The following is a 22,261-nucleotide window of genomic DNA, read 5'->3' as shown; positions in this document are numbered from 1 at the left end:
CTTCTTCTTCTTCTTCTTCTTCTTCTTCTTCTTCTTCTTCTTCTTCTTCTTGATATGAGAAAAGTAGCTTTTGTCCTGATTATCAAAGGAAGGAGTTGAGGGCAGTGGCAGGGAGAGGTGGGCATGGGAAGTAATATCAAATCCATAAAAACTGTAATTTAAACTTAAGAGCATGGTTAGTGATTACTATTGAAAAATTGATGAGGTAATCAATAAAGAGTAGCATGGGGCTGGGGAGGAGACATAAACAAATATATGATATGTGATACCTGATATATGGTACAATATATGTTATATGCTAAATTATATATATATGAAGGTATACCAGTGGCATCATATGCCTCTTTCAGCAAGGTGCTTGACAAAGCACAAAATATTGTGGGGTAAGGTCATAGACTATGACCTAAATGATAAGGAATGAATAGATGATTTGAACAATTGCTAATTAATTAATAAATGCTGATTGAGAAGATGGTACATAAAATTATGATATCCAGCTCTCTCCTGTCAACTGTTATTACACTGATTTTGGATGAATATAGAGAGGATTATTGATTTGGATGAAGATAGGATTACCATCACAGTGAATGGTTGTGGATAGTTGAGATAATATAATCATGTTTCAAAACTAATCTGAACAAATGGATCAAAATGAATCAGATAATAGTTAGAGTGCAAAATATAAAGTACACATTTACATAAAAACAATTTGAGGGGCGCCTTGGTGCTCAGTTGGTTAAGTGTCCAACTTCGGCTCAGGTCATGATCTCGTGGTCCATGGGTTCGAGCCCCGCATCGGGCTCTGTGCTGACAGCTCAGAGCCTGGAGCCTGCTTCGGATTCTGTGTGTGTTTCTCTCTGCCCCTCCCCTGCTCACACTCTGTCTCTCTCTTTCTCTCAAAAATAAATAAACATTAAAAAATTAAAAAAAAAAACAACACAATTTGGAAGTGTAGAGTCCAGGGTCCAGGGACATGAATGACAGTGGTTTAGAAGAAAAGAAAATGGATCAAAGTGATATGGTGGCAAATATTAAAAACAACAACAACAACAACTGTAGTGAGACATTAAAGAGAGTAACTGAACATACTCTTTTTTCCCTTCATCCCCATGATCATCCTGGTGGGGGTGGAGACTTGATAACTTACTGGCATGTGTTAGGAGAGGAAACCACCATGAGCAAGAGACAGCCCTGTTCATTTTGTGATTGATCCACTATGGAGTCTATTAGGATGCTCCTAAGAAACTTGCTGACCTTGGACATAAGTGAATTATGGAATGAAAGATCCAGGATCCTCAGAGGAAGGCAGAAAAACGGATAATGAAAGAAGGAAAGGAAAGCAAACAGGAGGTATTGACACAGAATGAAATAGAATAGAAATACCAAAAGCAGTCTCACATAAATGAAAATTTTAATTTATGAAAGCCTTCGCACTGAAGATCAAAGGGGAAATCATGGACTACTCAACAGGTTATGCCAGCACAACTATCTTTCCTGTGAGAAAAAATGGCACTGGATCCCCATCTCATGCTGTGGAACATAAAAATCTATTGTATATAAAGATAAAATTATAAAAGTAGTCAAAAAATAGAGAATAGGGAGGGCAAGGTTTCTCAGGTAAAAATTAAAAATTACTAACCATAAAACAAGATATTGATACATTTGATGCCATTAAAATTAAGAACTTCTGTTCATTAAAGATACCATAAAGTGGCAAGCCCCAAATTGGGAGAAGTGCTTTGCAACACCTAAAACCAATACAAAGGATTAGTATTTTCTCCTCTCTCTCCCCACACATACACACACACACACACACACACACACACACACACACACACACACACCCATAATTACCATGAGTTAAGAGAGAGATGGGGAAAGATAGGAACAGTAGTTCACCAAAAAGGAAGCATCAATGATAAATAAACACATGAAAAGACATTCAACTTCATTAGAAATCATGGCAATGTTTTTTGAACTGCAATGAGATATATTTTAGGTGGGAGAAATTTAAGAGCCTGACATTTCCAAATGTTGTCAAGGATGTGGAACAATAAGAACTCATACTGTTGAAGGGAGCTTCAATTGGTTCAACCACTTTGAAAAATAATTTTGAATCACCTAGCAAGGTGCATTTATTTTCTGACCCAGCAATTCTATTCCTAGGGCAACTCTTACTCACATGAACTGAAAAAAAATGTGCAATAAACTTCATAGCAGCATTGTCTGTAACAGCAAGTTACCAGAATAAACTCCTAAACAGGAAATAACCTAAAAGTCCATCCACAGAAATACAAATAAATAAAGTGGTATATTCACACAACATAGTATCATACAGCAGGGGTAAATGAACAAATTCTAGCTTTATATTCTGGATATATGAAAAAGCTAGTTGCAGGAAAGTATGTATATGGCATGCAACTATTTTTCTAAAGCCCACAGACAAGGAAAAAAGGTTTTTTTCAAGCAAGATTTTAAGATACGTATTACTTAGGGAGATATACACACATGTAATACCAACATCCCCCCCAAAACCTTACTGATAAATACAAAATTCCTAACAGTGCACCTCAGTGGAGGGAGGCAGGAGATAGGAACAGTTAAAAATGCTACATGTTCAATATTAACCATATTGTAATGTCCTACTTTCTAAGTTGGGGATTGATTTAATAAGAGATTTATTTCATCATTAAGTTTCATAGGCTACATATATGGTACAATACATAAATCTATTGGTAAGTAAAATATATAAAGAAGAAAGAGACCAACCAAGGAAGACAGTATGTGGCACTGAAGATGATCAAAATGTAAAGGAATATTTTGCTTCTTTCTTTGGACTTGAAGTGGGTTATCAGCCAAGCTACAGCTTGAAATTAGTTTCTTTCTGGAAATGGGCTGGCCTGTCCAACTTTCCATTAATTCTGTGTCAAAAGTGTAAGATTACAGAGTTACACTTTCCAGTTTAAGAAGGGGACCATTCAACCGTATACAAGACTATTGAATATAGCTGCAATACCATAAGCAATCCTTGGGACCATACTTTATGAGAAGAAAATACTAGAGAGTTTTTAGGGGAAGTTAATGTAGACACTGGGATGTCAAAAGTCCATTTCATATGAATGGCTAACTAAATCTGAATCTGAGATACTCAAATGAGAGAAGGGAGAGATTAGGAGAAATACAATAGCTGACTTCAAAAATTAAAAAGAAATGCTGTCAAGTTCAAAAATGTTAGCTTCGCTGCATTAGAGTGGCCACCCACTACCAATGGATAGAAATGTATTGAAGCTGATTTAAGCTTTGAAAATTTAAATATCAGCTCACAGCAGCTAGCAGGATGACTAAGTCTGGATGGTGGCCTTTTATAGTCCAAGAATCACCTTGAGCTTATAAAGAATGTTACCCTTCAAAAAAACCTTAGAATCTTTGTTTTTCTTATAATAGATTAGATTTTATAATTGAGACCACAGGTTTAGTTTCTTTTGGGGGGGAGTCTTAAAAATATGATGCTAGGTCACATTTACCTTGAGATCAGTTATATCATTTATTTTTTATTTCTTCTAACTGAGTTCCAGAGATAGTGGTAAAGAATGAATGACTGCTCCTCAGTAACTACCTAACCCTATGGAAGTTTCTTCATCTCTCTGTACCTCAGTTTCCTCAGCTGTAGAACAGAACCTCTCTGTGGTGGGCTGAGTAATGGCCCCCCCAAATACGTCCATGTCCCACTTGCGGGAACCTGTAAATGTGTTATCTTATATGACAAAAGGGACTTTGTTGGTGTTATGAAGGATTTCACAATGAAGAGATTAGGTAGGATTATTTGGTGGGCCCAGTATATTGTGTTGTTTTTCTTTCTTATTTGGTAGGCCTAGTATAATTGCACAGGACATTGTAAGGGGGATGAAGAGGAATCAGAGATGGAGGAGAGGGTTAGATGCTGAGGGAAGAAGAGATTGCATGACATGTTTTGAAGGTGGAGGAAGAAACTGCAAGCCAAGGAAACAGGCAGCCCCTACAAGCTGGAAGAGGCAAGGTACTGACTTCTCCCCTTAGAGTCTCCAGAAGGAACTAGGCATACAGATCCCTTGACTTTAGTCCCATAGAACTCATCTCTAAATTCTGACTGCTACAAGGGCAGACCTGACCTGACCACAGCAACAGAATACAAATACATCATCTCACAGGGTTTTTGTGAGGATCACAATGAGATAAACCAGTAAGAACTCTTGGCTTCTATTAAAGTTATCATCCACCTAATTTACCCAAAATGAAGGCTCAATCTCATGAGTAACTGTATCAGTGTATCCTGCGTTATTTTCCCTCAAGGACCATTTTGTGCCTTCGTATATATTAACGAGGTGGGGAAAGGATTCTGGATAAGACACAGTTCACAGCCATTAATGGTGAGGGTCTTGACAGGTGCTTGACTTCCTCCAGCCTTGTTCCTCAGTTATAATTAGAGGCTAGATCCTTCAAGCTCTAAAATCCAATGACTATATACTTAAGTAGCCAGTAACTGCTTTCCGAGTCTACCTGCCCCCACCCCCTTTCTGGTTTAACCTGTAGCTAATGTCTGAATTATCTAGTGCCAACTGCCCCTAGGTTATCTTTGCTTTGGGCACTGATTAACCAGGCAAGCCTAATTCCATGATTAAAATAAAAAGCAAGATGAAAGGAGGTCGAGCCATTCTTAGCTTAAATTTGTGCTTAAAAATTCTACGTTTTACAAAGAATGTTCTTAGCAAAAACTCCTAGCTCTGAGTTGTTATAGATTTCCCCTGGGTCCTTCTGTCATTAATTCAAGACTATCGCTTTCAAGAACAGATTGGCTGGCCATCCTCACCAAGTGCGCTGCCCAGGCTCATCCTCCTAAGTGGCAGGACGTTTGACACACTTTCCTTGTTGCTAAAGGTGTAGATAACAGTACCCGGGGATCAAAAATGACCAAAATAGAACAGACACCAAAGGGCTGTTGAACACAACCTCCCTTTCATATCTCTGCTTTTTCCAACTCACCATGGAGAGAAAGCCTGTGAAAAAGTTTTGTCATCTATAAATTATTCTGCAAATGCAAAGAGTTCCTTTTCTTTTTAACCCTCAATATGGGGTTAGATGTCATGATAGAGACACAGACAACACTCAGCTGACATACAAAGGAACTTCAACATGAGAAAATCCAGAAAACTTTATAAGGTAGTTCTGAAAGAATAGATCTTTGCCAACTAGAGAAAACGAGGACATTTTGGGGGAGAAAAGATGGTATGTGGAAAAGGCAGAAAACCATCCTCTAAAAATAGTGAGAAGTTAGTGTGTCTGACACGTAGTGGGGAGGGACAGACAGTAGTAGGAGAGGGGGCCAAGGTCTGCCACTGCAGAGCTATGGATGCCACATCGTGCATCTGAATTTTATTGTGTAGAGTTCAGCGATCAAAAAGACACCCATTGCTGGGGGGGGGGCACGTTCAAATTTGCTTTTTAGCAAATGAAAACCAACGCCAACATGTTGAAACAGTCTAGGCCTGAGATAGGGGCTACAGGATGGGGATGGATGGGAGCAACATTTCATTGAAAATCACTCGGATGGTAGGGAGAAGTCAATAGCGACCTGGAGGTTTCCAGCTTGGGTGATTAGGTGCCTGGTGCCACTGGAAGCAAAGAGGGAGGAAGAGAGAACAAAGTTTGGAACTACGAAAAGTAAAGTTAAAACACTGGGTAGATGGAAGATGAAGAGACAATGAGAATGCTAGAAAACCTTTAATGCCACTTAGGCAAAGTGAGGCAAAGGATTCAGGAGACGTGTGGGCAGAGGGACAGAGGAGGAGATAAATAGAAAGGTCAAAGGAAGCGAATGTAGAGAAATGAGCAGGGTGCTAGTCAGCTGTGCCTAGAGGTGGGATGAGGTCCAGGAGACAAAGGACAGAAATAGGTAGCACCGAGCCACAGCAAAACCCCAAGACACATGAGCATGCCTCTATGAAGACGAACATTTCTTCTCTCCATAACGTGATAACTCTAAACATTCAGCATACGCCTTGCACAAGAGAAGAGCTTGGTGTGTTTGCAACAAGGAGCCAAGGGGAACGAGACCTTCCGATACTCGGAGGCCGGAATGCAGGGCCCAGCCCTAGCCACAACCACTCAAGAACTTAAAACAAATCAGTCCCCAAAGTATTGAAAGGGCAAGAGAGGAAACAATGAGGGATGTGGGCCCAGAAACAGAAGCGATGCCCACAGCAATGTACATATACGAGCATGCTTTGCTGGACTCCTCCTCCTCAGCCCCTCCACGCTGTTTAGGAAGGATAGATGATTATGCCCCAGTATGATTAATTCTCTTTCACAGAAGTCGAAACTAATTGCAGCTTAAGTGACTAGAGAAATCAAAGAACTACATGAGGGTACACATAATAAGCCTTAAATGTGCCCTTAAAAGCAGTGGGGGGGGGGGGACAAAGCAAGGACTAGAACAGAATTAAAAATGACACTTATGTACTGAGAAGGGGGTTAGACAGACCCCAGGGTGAGTCAGACAACAATAGGATCCCAGTTTGAGGGAAAAGAAGAGAAAGGGCTACTATCGGAATAACAATGTTGGCGTATATCCGGGGGTAAGTACAGGAAGCGAGCCTTCCCCACAATAAGGAATATGCGAAGGAGATCAGAAGAGCTACTGCTTTTCTAAGAAACCACAAGAATAGAAGAATAATAGCAGGAGACTGAGTCACAGAAAGGACAGCCTGACACTGTGAGGGGTGTAGAGACTACAGAAGTACCACTGGAGATTCTCTGGGCCTCAGGGACAGGTTGGCAGGATCATGCCGTGTATAAACACCCAGCAGTCAAGAGGGCAAGCTTTGATCTGCGACTTGACTTCTACACGGTGCCGTCCTGCCGACCTGTCCTGAGGCCCAAAGAATCTGGAGTGGTTCTTCTATAGTCTCTACATACCTACTATGTATACATCTGTACATAGATATAGACAGAGATATGGATATATTTTTTTACATATATATGCATATACATCTATATGTATACATCTATGCACATGCATGTATGTGTATACACATGTGTGTGTGTGTGTGTATTTATTTATTCATTTATTTCGAAAGGCTCACGCTGGGCCTGGCTGTCAATAATAATACCAATTCAGGTTGTCAGGAAACCACTGTACGTCTCAGCATTCTGGCACTGCCTGTGAGCACTGATTCTGAGGTTGCAACACTATGCCTGGAGCACCTGGCATCTCTAGGACGGGTGGCCTGGAAGATCACCTGTATCGAACTGTTTCTATCCAGCTTCTCCAAGCTTCTCGAAGCACTGGAAGTATGTTAATAATAATGTAGACCTGCTGTCGCTACGATAAAAAAAATCAGCCGATCGTTTCCTACAAAGAGATACATGTGGAAGCATTTCCAGCTCAGCGATCTGGCTGATGTATAAGATCCATTGGAAAACAGGCATTCTTTTTTTTTTTTTTTTTTTTAATTTTTTTTTCAATTTTTATTTATTTTTGGGACAGAGAGAGACAGAGCATGAAAGGGGGAGGGGCAGAGTGAGAGGGAGACACAGAATCGGAAACAGGCTCCAGGCTCCGAGCCATCAGCCCAGAGCCGGATGCGGGGCTAGAACTCACGGACTGCGAGATCGTGACCTGGCTGAAGTCGGACGCTTAACCGACTGCGCCACCCAGGCACCCCGGAAAACAGGCATTCTTAAGTCTCATTGAAAAGTACTGATGCTGGGGCACCTGGGTGGCTCAGTCGGTTGAGTGTCTGACTTCGGCTCAGGTCATGATCTCGCGGTCTGTGAGTTTGAGCCCCACGTCGGGCTCTGTGCTGACAGCTTGGATCCTGGAGCCTGCTTTGGAGGCTGTGTCTCCCTCTCTCTCTGCCCCTCCCCTGCTCATGCTCTGTCTCTCTCTCTCAAAAATAAACATTAAAACAATTTTTTTACAAAGAAAAAAAAGAGAAGTATTGATTCTAAAAAGATTATTTTGCCTCTGCATCAATCATACATATATATATATATATATATATACATATATATATGGACTAGTCTCTTTTCTCACTGACGCATTAAAAGGGGTAACAGATTTTTGTTACTTCCCTGTTTTTATGCAAAGGTCCTGCTGTTTACAAACCCCAAGCCAGAAAGGAAATCCAAGGAAGAAGATGAACAAATGTTTGGGCCCAAAGAACAAATGTTCCCAAAGAACAATGAGTTCACCTATACAACTGTGTCCCTCCCTGGTGACATGGACCGTCTCCACCTTAAATAGTTTTTATGTGTGTTTGTCCCTCAGCACCTCAGTTCTCCTACTATTTTGCAAGCTCTTGAGGAGAGCTTTTCTTTTTTCTTTTCTTCTCTTTTCTTTTCTTTTCTTCTCTTTTCTTTTCTTTTCATGTTTACTTATTTATTTTGAGAGAGAGCACACAAGCACAGAAAGAGGTGCACAGAGAGGGAGAGAGAGAGAGAATCCCAAGCAGGCTCTGTGCTGACAGAGCAGAGCCTGACATGGGGCCCAAACTCATGAACTGCAAGATCATGACCTGAGCTGAAATCAAGAGTCAGATGCTTTAATTGACTGAGCCACCCAGGCACGCCAAGAAGCAGTAGTGCATTTTAAAATAGTATCTGAATAATATCTCATGTCTGTCAACGGCTATATACTTTCATAGGATGCCCTGTCTCACTTGGTCTTCATGAGCCTGTCAGGTAGGGCAGGCCCATTCCACTCATTTCACACACGAGGAAATTGAGATTAAAAAGGTTAAGTGACTTGAAGGTTACATAGCTGTCCAGCTGAAATCCGGAGCCACGAATTGAGCACGTCAATCTAGACCCCAAACCAAGCCTCTTTTCCCCACACCAAGTTCTTCCTCCTCTTCTCCCACAAGCCACCTCACATGGCTGGTGATCGCCAGGTGCTCATTCCCAGCAGGATGTTTGGAAAGCAGCGCAAAGGAGCAGAAACATAAGGCAGCTAAAAGGAGAAAAGGAGATGCACACCAACTGGTCTTCACGTTTGTCTAATCTGACAAGTGCTGGAACACTGATGCCCAATAGGGAAAGCCTCCGGTCTTCTCAGCTCCAAGAGAGGGTCAGGTGGCATCGCCATTGTCAGAGAAGAAACAAAGGAAGTTGTGTGCATGAAGTGTGTGTGTGTGTGTGTGTGTGTGTGTACACGCGCACATTGTGTACTTTGAGGGATGAAGTGGTATTGTGAGGACCATAGAATCATTGATGCTCGGGGGGATGGCCTCTCAGAGGGCATCTCTTCCAGTGTTGCTGAAAAGGCAGAACCTCCTATAAGCAGAGGGGCAAGAAGTTATAAATGCCCAAAGAAAGGCAAAGGTAGGGGCACCTGAGTGGCTCAGTCAGTTAAGCATTGGACTTTGGCTCGGGTCATGATCTCATGGTTCATAAGTTCAAGCTCTGCGTTGGGTGAGCTCGAGTCTTGCTTCTACCTCTTTCCCAATCTCTCTCCCCTTATCCCCACGTGTGCTCTCTCTCAATAAATAAATAAATGTATTTTTTTTAAAAAGGCAAAGGTAGTGTCTCAGATAAGGAGCCTTAGAAGCAAACCTTGAGATGATAATTCCTGTACAAGTCAGGGCTCTTAGTGGAAATGTATGAGGGAGCACAGGAGGCATGAGAGGGTAGAGGGGAAGACAACAGAGATGTGATGCCAGGAAAAGTCTAGCCTGATCCCACCAGGAGTGTAGATTACTCCTCAGAGGTTGTCCTGCATGGAGACAAGGGGACTAAGTCCCCATATCTCTGCATCAGCCGGTTATTGGCCATCCCCCAGGGATGGGTGCTGTAACCCCCCCAGGCATCTTTGGATAAGGCAGACAGCATCAATCAAGGGCAATTTTAAAGGGGAGGGTGCAGATGTGAGAGGCTGGCAGCCAATAGCCACAGCAGCTGGAGCATGGGTGCTCTCACCAGTGAAGGGGATCTGGGTGGGACAAGACCAGCATCTGCTACAGGCGGTTTCTCACACCTAGAGGAATCTGCATTCCACATGGGTGGCCCTAATTAAGGGGTGACTCTTGGGGAACTTTGGGCAACCTGGGGGACCCGATCCTCTGCCTGGAATTATGCTGTGTTACCGCCTACTGTCTGAAACCACACACATAAGTTTCTATACTCTTTACCTTTAATGAAATTTTCTTGCCTCTTTATGTTTTGGTCTCTTTTGGTCCATCATTGTCTCACTGTGACAGTGCATTCAAAAGACCTCTTCGCAAATCCGCTAGCCTTTATTCGTACAGCTCAGGGACAATGAGCCCAACAACTCCCAAAGGCAACTAAGCCTATTTTGTTAAGTACATGTCAGTAATTACTTCTTTAATAAAATAAAAAATCTATTTCCCCATAATTTCCCTTCACCAAGGTTATAGAAAGGAAGTCTAATCCTTCGATGCCTTTTCTTTCACGGACAAAATATCCACAACTCAGATTATTCCACAATATTGTACTCACATACTAAAATCTGCTCACTCATCTGGTCCCTTGCCCAATGGAGAAATTCCAGTTTGTCTATGACTCCATTAAAAGAGGTACCCAAAACTACCCCACCCTCTAGGGGTGACTCACATGGAGCAGAGGAGGACTATTCTTGTTCTAGACACAGCAGTTCAATTAATAGAATCTAAAATTAACTTCATGATTCAAATAAGCTCAGCTTCAAGCCTTGATATACCACTGGTTTATATTCACTTGTAAACATCTAATCTAAATATTTTTGCATATGTTGTCTGTCTTACCTACCCTATCCTTAGATTGTAGATTGATTTCCCCCCCTTAACTGTAGGGCTTTTTACACCTTAATGCCTTAAAGTTCATCTTGCTAGAGTTGGCCTGTCAAACCCACCTGAAATGGTCCTTTTGGATGCTAATTCCGTTACTCAAAGCATTTTCCATGCTTCCAGGCTCCATGTCAACCACAACTTTAATAAATGTGCAATCTATATCCTCACCAACATTATTGATAAAAAACTAGTATCTTGAGAGGGCCAAGGGTGAATCCTCATAGCCTACCATCCTGTAGTTCTCACGCAGCTTAATTCATGCTTGTTCCAAGACCCCCAGTCTAAATTTGACAATGAATTCACTCTTTCAGATGTGTATTTGGATATAGTGAGTTTTGGAGAATGCAAAATAACTAATTCATAACATATTGGCACTCACATTCATTTAACAGAATATAAAAACAGAATATGATGCTGGAAATAGATTTATGGATAAAAGTAATCCGAAGAGACAAAGACCATATCAAGAGTACGATTTCAGAATTTAAAAAATCATGTTCTCCCACACAGAAGAGGATGACAATTTCGGGGAGGCCAGAGGGATGGTAACTTAGCCCTGGATGGGGACACATGGACATGGTGGTACCAAAGGAAATGGGTGATGAGTGGAAGGCAATAACTGACTAATTGCATTGCTTTGCTATAGCTGCACAGCAAATTACCACACACTTGACACGTTAAAACAACAATATTTATCATCTGACAGTTTCCATGGGTCAGTCCCATGGCTTAGGTCAGCTTGGCCGTTTGCTCAGGATCTCATCAGGCTGAAATCAAGGTGTTGCTGGCACTACAAAGTCATCTGAAGCTCAAGGTTCCCTTCCAAGCTCCCTGGTTGTTGGGAGAATTCAGCTCCCTGGATTGCAGGACCAAGGGCCACCTTTTCCTGATGGCCGCCAGCTGGGGGCTGTTCTCAGTCCCTAAAGGCACCTGCCATCCTCTGCCATGTGGCCCTCTCCACAATACCACAGTTTGCTTCTTCGAGGCCAGCAGAAGACTCTCTGCTAAGATAGAGTCTTATGTGGTCAAAAGAGTGACAGTCCCATCATATTCACAGGTCCTGTCCCCAGCAAAGAGCAGGGATCGCAGAGGGCATGCACAGCAGGAGGTGGGCCCTCTGGGGGGGCATCTGAGACTTCTGCCTGCCACAATGGTTAACACCGTGAGGCCTGGTGAAGAATGGTGGGAGGATATGGGTCTGGAGAGGCCTTCTCTGTGCCTGCTATGAAGTTTGAACTTTACCCCAAAAGCAACGGAGGCACAGTGAGGAAGGCCTCTCCCTTTGGGGAGGTACAGCAAGATGTTGCAAGCAGCAAAGGTTAAGAAAGTATTCTAGGAGGCACAGCACTCCAAGAGAAGATGATGGAATCAACGAAGGCAATAAATGTGAAGCACAGCATGATACACACACACACACACACACACACACACACACAGTGGAATCGCCTGTTTGTAATTTAGCGCCTCACTTGCCTACGTGACATGACTGTCAGAGAGCACATCTACCCCTTGCCCCTGCTGCTGCTACGATTAGGTGTGCCCTTCACATACTGGGCATAAAAAAAATGCATATTTTCCATCATTACAGAACCCTCTCCAAACAAACAGCCTGTCTAATTAAGATACCCTTGCCACCCCTCCCCAAATAATAATACTTAAGCCATTCCTGAAAATCGCTGGCTTCCTCAAGAAAACACCTTTATCTCTGACTTTTGGAATACAGCTATCAGCAGATATGTGAGGACCCACACAGATGGGAGAAGCATGTGAGGAACCCCTGCGTTTCTACCAATGTGGATTTTGAACAGATTAACTGTAACTTCACAGTCTGGTTTTTTTTTTTTCTTCTAATACCTGGAGTATCTTTTACTGAGAGTGTCTGGTTCTTCTAAAGTCTGGACACCCTTGCAAACATCACAAATAAGAATACTTTAATGTTAGGGGCACCTGGGTGGCTCAGTCAGTTAGGCATCCCACTCTTCACTTTGGTTCAGGTCATGATCTCACAGTCAGCGAGTTCGAGCCCCGCACTGGGCTCTGTGCTTGACAGCGTGCAGCCTGCTTGGGATTGTCTCTCCCATTCTCTCTGCCCTTCCCCACTTGCAGTCTATCTTTTCTCTCAAGAAAAATAAAAAGAAACTTAAAGCAAAAGAATACTTTAATGTTCCACTTAGAATTTTCCACTTACAACAGTATCTATGAACTGTAACATTGAGAACAGCAGCGGTGTTGATTATCAAATATAAAATTGAAAGTAGCTAAAAGCTACTTCCTACATGCCAGGCACTGTTTTCAGGGTTTCATATCCTCACATGCTGATGACAAAACTATAACATACAACATCTGAGTAGCTTGCTGGAGATTACATGGGTTGTCAGTGCCAGAGCTGGGATGTGAACCCAGGCAGACTGGTCCCTAATAGCTCACGGCCTTGGAATGACACCAGCTCCTTTCTTAAGGGTGACCTTTGAGGCGCCCAAATGATCTCTGACTACCAATGACTACTTTCAAGGTGGCAGAGTTAACAGTATATAAAAACTAGGGTCTAATGACTACCATATTATGTTACATAAGTGAGAGGCACCAAGACAGTAGGATAAATAAACCCAAGAGGTAGTTCTTTAAAATAAGTCAGATAAACCTCAGAATTATACAGTAAACCAGGAAAAAGAGAGAGAAGCACAGATATAAAAAAAATCTTAGAAACGGTAAGAGAATACTGTGTTCAATCCCATGCTTATTGTTTTAAAAATACTAACACAAGGACAATGTTTACATACAATGTGAATTACCAAGATCAACACAAGCAGAAACAGACACGTTGAATAGAACAAATAAGGAGAGAAACAAACACCAACAAACAGAAAAAAAATCTTAAGAAGTTATAAAAGCATTATCTCGTTCAAAAAATAATCCAGGCATAGAAAATTCCACAGGAAACTTCTTTAAAATTCTCAAGAAAAATAGAATTCCCATTACATTTTTTTTCTGTTCACAGCACAGAAAAAAATAAAAACTTCCCAATCACATTATGAAGTTAAGCATCATTTTGATGTAAAAACTAACAAGACAACATAAAAATTCAACGTAAGACCAGCTCATGCAAATTGATGCAATAATCAACAAATATTGAATACAGCAATGAGTTATGAAAACATTTCATCATGACTAACTAGGCTTTACTCCAAGAACAAAAAGATGATTAAATATTAGGAAATTTGTGATTGTAATGTATCATTTTAATAGATCAAAGGCAAAAATTACACAATAATTTTTTTAATATGATACTCTATATCAAGTCTGGTGAAATGCAAACAATTCTCATTGGATACTCACAATATCCTTACAAGATGTTTATATTATTATCCTCATATTACAGGATAAAAAACTGAAATTGGAAGAAGACAAATAACTTACTCAGTGTTATATACTTCTAAGAGGAAGATATGTAATTTGAGCTCATGTCTGTCTGGCCATAAATCCTATACTCTGGCTTCTGTGTTATGGTTTCATACAAAGGATAACCTACCAAAAATAAATCTTAAGGCATTTTACAACATTTCAAAACCCCTTTTGATTAAAAAAATACTTGCAGCTTATTAGGAATGCAATAAAATCACTTAACATGGTTGGAAAAACCCATCAGAAAGAAAATCAGAAACAAGATGAGAATAAATACAATTAAGTATATTTAACACTGCTGTGGAAATTCTAGTTTATGCCATAAGATGTAATTCTGAAATATGAAGTGTGCTCTTTAGAAAGGTAATAGAATCATTATTTGGTATAATATGATTGTTTACTAGGGAAACTAAAAAGAACTAGGTAAAAAATAATAAATAGAATAAAAAACAAAATATAAAAACTGATCTTTCATATAACAGTAATTACCAATTAGAAAACAATAACTAACATCCCAAATATAGCTAAATAAAAAGTATATAATACTCAAGAATAACCTTCAAAAATATGCAGGACTTATATGAAGAAATAATTTTTCTATCACGTCAAATAAGACTTGAAAAAACCGAGGCATATTGTGAAATGATTGAAAATTGTAAAGATAAAAAATCCTTCAAAATAATTCATAGTTTGTATATAATTCTATGCAGAATACACCAGGATTTTTATAATTAAAAAATTAATTCCAACATTTGCCTTGAAGAATGCTCAGATGATAATTGCTAAGGCACATTTAAAACAAAATAATGAAGGGGTTAGGGTTTGCCATATCAGAAATGGATATGTGTTATAGAAAATATAATATGATTCCCCTATAATAATCAACAGATAGTAAAAAAATAAAATAAAAAGAATGGAGGGCCCAGATACAGAAATGTATTTGCCAATTTAATTAGAGATAGATTTAATCACAACTCAGTGGAGAAAAAAGGGATTATTCAGTAAATGGTGTTGGAATAACTACTTGAATAGTTAAAAATTATATTTCTACCTCATATAATATGTCAAACTAAATTATGGATGAATTACATATTAAGGTAAAAAATAAAGTTATAAAGGATTATGAAAAATCTAGGTGGTTATTTATTACATATTGGGCCAAACAAAGAATTTCCACCCATACGTCAGAAAGCAGTAACATATTTGGCTGCAGTAATTAAACATGAAAAAAGTCATGTATTAGTACAATACTTCAAATTAAAAGGCAAACACCCAACTAGGAACATAATTTCCAGAGATAGGACATATAAAGAGTTTAACACAGTGCATAAGCAAAATATTAACACCTCATTGATAAATGGGCAAGGAATATAGATGAACACGTTATATAAGAATTACCATAAATGTCCAATAAGTGTTGAAAAAATTTTTGAATGACTGATGCTTAATTCTACCAAGTGTGAGGAGAGACAGAAACTGAGACTGATACACTGCCAGTATAAGCGTAAATTAATACCTTTGGCCACATCTGAGAAGAACTATAAACAGGTTCACATCCTCTGATTGCATCTACTATTATGTAGAAGCAAGAAAGAAAATGGCAAAGGATGAAATGCAAGGCTACATCATTTTTTCCAAGAGAAAGCATGAACATTCAGCTATAGTTGTATATCCAAAAGTCCAACGTTATACAGTCATTAAATAATCATGTTTTGAAGAATATTTAATGCCATTGAGAAAATGCTCCCTGTCAAGTGAACACAGGTAAGATACAAAACTATACCTAGACTATGGTCCTGATTCTGTAACATAATAATATATACAGAGAAAACAAATTGGATAAGAATGTGGCAAAATGTTGCAGTGGCTATCTCTGAATATTAGAGTAGTTAATCTTTATTTTCTAAAATAAACATCAGAAGGAAATTTATTTTGTAAAGAATGAGAACAAAACAATGATTGAGAAGAAAAACAAGAAGCTGGACCCATCGGACATAACCTCCTAAGGAAATAAAGAAGTCCGCCTTTTATATCCCTCTCATTTTACTGCACAATCTCAGAGGGAAATGGTGGAGTGGGTATCTCATAAACCACCTTAGCTTTTAAAAGGAATCATCCTAGAAGCCATCTCTCCATCAGCTCGGGCTAATTCTTTCTTTACTCTTTCCACTCTGGCCTTTTCCCATTTAACTCTGCCAACCTCCACTTTCTTCCCACTCAAAGTCTGGCCACAATAAAACAATCCCAACATAGGAAGCAGGTCTGGGGGGAAAGTCGGCATCCTGAGTGATTATTGAGGGAAGGATGTGTGTCTCTGCAGAAATGCATTCTGCCTCTGCTAAATTATCATTTCACAACACTATCCACCATGGAAAGACTTTTCTCAAAAAAAACCCCTATACTCTTGAAAACTCCTGCAAAGCCTACTGCAATGATGGTATCAGAAGTTCATTTATTCTTTATCAGCATAATTCAGGGCGTTTACTAAAACTCTTTCATCCAATCTCTCAGTGATATTCAGCAGATATTTATTGGGTATTCTCTAGGGTTAGAGGAAATATTGTGGGTGTGGGAGGCTGAATAAGTGTCCCTAGAAATGTCCACATCCTCATCCTGGAACCTGGGAATTTGTTACATTACATGACTAAAGGAACTTTACAGATGTGATTAAGGTAAAGATCTTGAGATGGAGACCTTGTCCTGCAAAATCTGGATGGGCCCAATATAGTCACAGGGGTCCTTATAAGGGAAAGAGGCGGGAGAGTCAAGAGAAGGAGATGAAAAAAGACAGAAGCAGAGGTCAGAGTGATTGCAGCACCATCGGTCAATGAATGTGAGCACCTGAAAGAAAAAGCAAGCAAACAGATTCTCCTCTATAGTCTTCCAGAAGGAATGAAACCTGGCTGACCTATTTTGAACTTCTTATTATTCACTTAAATCCGGAGCCTCTCTTTGTGTGGTCGTACAGAAAATTTATCACCATTAAATTGTTTCTTGTTTTTCCAGGATTTCCCAGTGTGTTACAATGAAGCAAATCCTGTGAGCTGTCCCACAATTCTAAAGAGTCCTCTAATCAAATGTACTGCAATACCTTCTTGGAAATCCACAATGTACTTTTGCATATTAAAGACTAAGTAGACTTTTTCACCTTGCTTAATCTGGAATTTTCCAAACTTTTGACCGTAGAGTTTTAAACCTCTATTTACAGCAACATCATTAACAACAACAAATGTTTACTGCTTTGTATAGCTGCCACGGGCCAGGCCCTGGTCTGGACCCGGGAACACAGAGAATGAACCCATTCTTTAAACTACTTCATGGAGGTTAAACACGTTTAAACAAATTGATAGACTCTGCCAATCCCTATATACTTGAAACATACCGTTTCAAGTTTTTAGTTATCTTTATGGATGTGGTTTTTTATTTTTTTAATCTTACCCAACAGGAAGTTAAATGCCTAGAAAGCAGGTATATTTCTTTACAAGCCCATCTTCTGTAGCTCTTCCCTCAGGGAGCTAATATTCCAGTCAGTGAGATTGGCCTACATTCAAAAGAAAAAGGATATTTTGGGGAGAAAGATAGGGGATTTTTGTTATCTAATCTGACAAATAGACTAACATTGAAAGATTAAACGGATTGTCCCAGACTGTTTTACTGAAGCGTCCCTTGACTGTATGTCAGAATTTCCTGAACAGTATGAATTTTTAAAGCCATGAAGGAGCAGTCACACTTGGGGTAACCCAGAGTTCATAGATAGAGTCTCCTTCTTCACTTCCATCCCTCCACCATTTATTTCCCTCCCCTCTGATCTTATTCCAAGTCTGGGGTCTTAATGGTGGTATTTCTTTGACTTATAAAATAGTCTAGTGGTACAGTGGATATTTTGGGTCATCACTGCATAATATTACCATAAGTAAATAATAAGTATTGTAAGTAAATTAAAAGAACTTACATGTAATTAGAAGTAAATAAATAATAAGTAATAATGTTAAATAGTATTAATTACGCCCCTACTTTCCCAAAGGGAATAAGGAACAGTTCAATATATACTGCGTTTCAGGCTTCCTGCAAATGCCTGATACCATTGTTCTCCTTGCAAAGTATTTTTTGCAACATTCCAGTCTCCCGTGATCATAGGAAACACGATTGTGCAAATGTTGCCTCTCCTTTTATAAGAAATCAAATAATTCTAAAACAGAGGTAAATGAAAACTTTTCAGCAGCATATATTTTAATTATAAAATTAGGAAGAATAGCATCCCCATTCCAATTACTTTTCAACTCAAATCAATAGAACTTCAATTAACTACGTTTTTAAAATTCAATCAAGAAAAAAAATCTGAAGCATTTAAAGAATGCTATAAATTATAATACATTACCCTGAGAAAAACCCACTGATGCATTTTACATATTATTGAATATTCTTTACAATCTGCCATTCTGTAACAATTAACTAGGTTTAACCATTAAATAAAGAGAAAACAACACACACACACACACACACACACACACACACACACATTGAACTCCTGAACTTAAAATGATCTCAACAAATCAGACCGGTCTAAGTGAACTTTAGTAAACCTAGGGAGAGAGCTTTCTCCTGCCATGGCTTTCTTTGCAGTAATGGGGAAAGTTTAATCCTGGAGGGAATGTGTTTTGTTTTACCTTGTCCTGTTAATACATTAATTTTAAGTTCAATTACCAGCTGTCATTTTTCACTTATATAAGCATTATGACACAGGGTTATCTTTATTTCTTCCACTTTACTTCTACTTATCCTGTGTATAATCGGTAACACAAAACCCCCTTCTTAGGATGAATGGTGGTGGTCCCCCTTAATGTAAATTTAAAGCACTAAACACCAACACTCTAAGGACTGAGTTCTGGAGGGTAAAGAATGGGCAGGGATTGGATGATAAATCACCAATGAAAAGCCATTAGAACGTGTCAGTGATTAGTGCTCTGTAAATGGCAAGGGGAATGGAAAGAAGGATTCATATTTCAGTTGTCACCTAAATGGTATCACAGGATTTTGAACTACAAAGAGACAAAGAGTTGGTTCTTGCTGCCCAACAAGACTGCTACAGGTTTCAAAGAAAGAGAGTATTTGTCACCAAGACTACTTAATTCAGTAAGCATTTATTAAGTACCCACTGAATGCCAGTCACAAAGCCATAGGGGAAACTATACCTGCTTGCTTGCTGGGTGAAACTCCACGGAAGAGTAGTAGTATCAGCTTGAAGAGTATCAAGCTAGTAAATCATTCAGATGACCCAAACAGGACATAAATAAGTCAAAGGCAAGACAGATTAGTCAGGTCTCTTTCACTGATGAGAATTAGAACCCCAATTTTCAAAACCTAATCAAAAAAGGAGCTTTAGTGGAAGGAATCTGAGGCATCCTCAGACTGCGAGTAATTGCATGAGTCAGGCTGCCAAGATTCCCACAGCACCTCCATCTCTCAACTCTGCTTCTCCCTATTTCTTTCTTTCTTCCCAGTGACAGATGGCGTTTTCCATAACTATGGCCAATTTCAACCTGGCTCCTACCTGCTCTGGTGAAGTCACCAGAGAATGCCTGAGGCCCACCCCATCATCCCTAATCACATGGACTAGCAGAACACTGATGTCAAAACACATGTGAACTGTGCTTTCCTCATAGTGCTTCCCAATGTGCTTTTGAGTTCAAACAAGTGTTCGTATTTTTGTGTGCAACTTTTTCTTGTTTAAAGTTTTAGTGGCATGTATAACATAACACAATGAAAGCCATGTAATAAAAATACGTGTAGGTCAAAAACACTAGAATTCTAAGTTATATTTGGGAGATGGAACGATAAGTGATTTTTCTAATTCGCATTCTCCAAACGTTCTGTAATATGATTAATGATGAAAAATATTATTGCATATTTTAAATTATTTTTAATGTTTATAAATGCCTAAAATGTGTCTAATTCTGAGAAGTGATTAATATAATCTATATTTTGGTGATGAAAATAGCAATGTTTTCTTATAAATGTCTTCTCTCTTTCGAGGTAAGAAAATATCAAAGATATATCTTTTCCTATATGTAATAAAATACGAAACTATTATTAATTGTGAACACCTTAGGACTTTTGAGAATTTAAGGAATATCAAATTAACACTATCACAATCTAATTTCAATGATCATCAATAAAAACAAGGGTATAACCTAACACCTATTTAAAAAATACTTGCATGTATGAAATAATCAGCATAACTACAAATAAACACAAGTCAGGGGTCAAAATGCTGTTGCAAAGTTCTTTAAAAAGCGTTTGCTGGTTGAATGTTATTTAGCCTTAAGTAGGAAGGAAATTCTGACACATGGTACAAGATGGATGAACCTTCACAACATTATGCTAACTGAGACAAGCCAGTCACAAAAAGACAAACACCGCGTGATTCCATTTATATGAAGTACTTAAGAGTAGCTGAATTCACAGGGACACAAAGTAGGATGTGGGTTGCCAGGGGCGGGCAGGAGGGGATATGGGGAGTTATTGTTCAATGGGTATAACCTTTCAGTTTTGCAAGGTGAAAAGTTCTGATGATGGATGGTGGTGATAGTTGCACAGTATAGATGCACTTAATACCACTGAATTGTGCATTTAAAAATGGTCAGGATAGCAAAAGAGTCTCCAGCAAAATAAATAATTATTACTCGATTCTGACAAAGGCAATACTAGCAAAAAAAGGTACAACAAAATGGAACTTTACAACATTGATAATATTAATGACCACCTGAGATGACTATATAATTTTCAGAGAAAAATGCTATCAAGTAGGAAAGCTAAAATACACAGATAAGCAGGTCTTTCCCTGGTTTGTTTCATCAGATGTGGGAGCAGCCTTAATATATATGTCCTTATTAAAAGAGACATGTTGGGGCGTCTGGGTGGCTCAGTCGGTTGGGTGTCCAACTTCGGCTCAGGTCTGATCTCATGGTTCGGTTCATGAGTTCGAGCCCCGCCTCGGGCTCTGTGCTGACAGCTCAGAGCCTGGAGCTTGCTTCAGATTCTGTGCCTCCCTCTCTCTCTGCCCCTCCCCCGCTTGTGCTCTCTCTGTCTCTCAAAAATAAACAAACATTTAAAAAATTAAAAATAAATAAATAAATAAATAAATAAATAAATAAATAAAAATAAAACAGACTCGTTTACTTACACCCCATCTTGCCAGGACCACAACCCGGAAGTTCATTTCCTGAACTGAGATACACCCCATTATGCACCCACTGGTCATGAGCATACAAAACTTATAAAAAATAAAAATCTTGGTCCTTGAACGTTTACGACAATTTCACGTTGTCTGACTAAATATATGTTGAAATGGTCAAGAGTTAACAAGCCCAGAGTACAAAAATCTAATATTTAAAGGTCCTTTCAGAGAAGAACAGTCCTGCAGCTGGCTTTCAGAGGGAAGGAGAATGCAAGCTAGCAGATGACAGTGAAGGATGATGTGCCACCAGTTAAAAATAAATGACAGAGGAGCCCACACAAAGACAGGCCAGGGAGGTATGAATTTAGAGAATGGTGAACAAACCAGCCAAAATAAGGTCAAGGACAAAAGTAAGACAGAAGGAAGTCAAAGCATGTATGGCCGGAGTTTGAAGGTCAAGGCAGGTTCTGAGTCTGGCAGAGGGGAAATGATGGGAAGGCACACGGCTGGCTACAGGAGCAACAAATCACTGGCTGCAAAGCCAGTCAGTGAAAAGCAAAGGAAAAGGACAACAGGGAACCAAAAATCCTGTAGAAATGATGATTTCACACTCTCGAATATAAGCTACCTACACACACGGTTTAGTAGAGATATGATGAACACTGTACACTAGTATGATGGATTTTCTTTGCTTTAAACCTCATCCCCGCTGTTTTCATGGGTTCACATATGCACGACCCTTTTCTGAGATAAGGGCAGGCCAATCTCACATTAAAACTGAGTATGTCACACCGATGCCACAGCACCCATTCCCAGGGACGTGCAATGGCCAATTGATAGAAATGGGCTTTCTGACAGGAAA

General features: G+C 39.5%; 1 protein-coding gene across 5 annotated transcripts in view; it reads right to left on the bottom strand.

Moving 5' to 3' along the window:
• The window catches only part of THRB (thyroid hormone receptor beta), a 391,410-nt gene that overhangs the window by 325,877 nt on the left and 43,272 nt on the right, over window positions 1-22,261 (bottom strand). Inside the window, exon 2 of one of the 5 annotated variants that reach the window (XM_040480053.1) lies at window positions 17,661-17,763. The exons of the other annotated variants lie outside the window; for them this stretch is intronic. The gene's annotated coding sequence lies outside the window, so the exon portion shown is untranslated. The remainder of the gene's footprint in view (window positions 1-17,660; window positions 17,764-22,261) is intronic. 5 annotated transcript variants of the gene reach the window in all.

Source organism: Herpailurus yagouaroundi, unplaced genomic scaffold (assembly GCF_014898765.1).
Source record: "Herpailurus yagouaroundi ecotype Mexico unplaced genomic scaffold, PumYag 159, whole genome shotgun sequence".
In the NCBI taxonomy this organism is placed as follows: Eukaryota; Metazoa; Chordata; class Mammalia; order Carnivora; family Felidae; genus Herpailurus; species Herpailurus yagouaroundi.
This window is presented reverse-complemented; position numbering and strand designations above follow the sequence as displayed.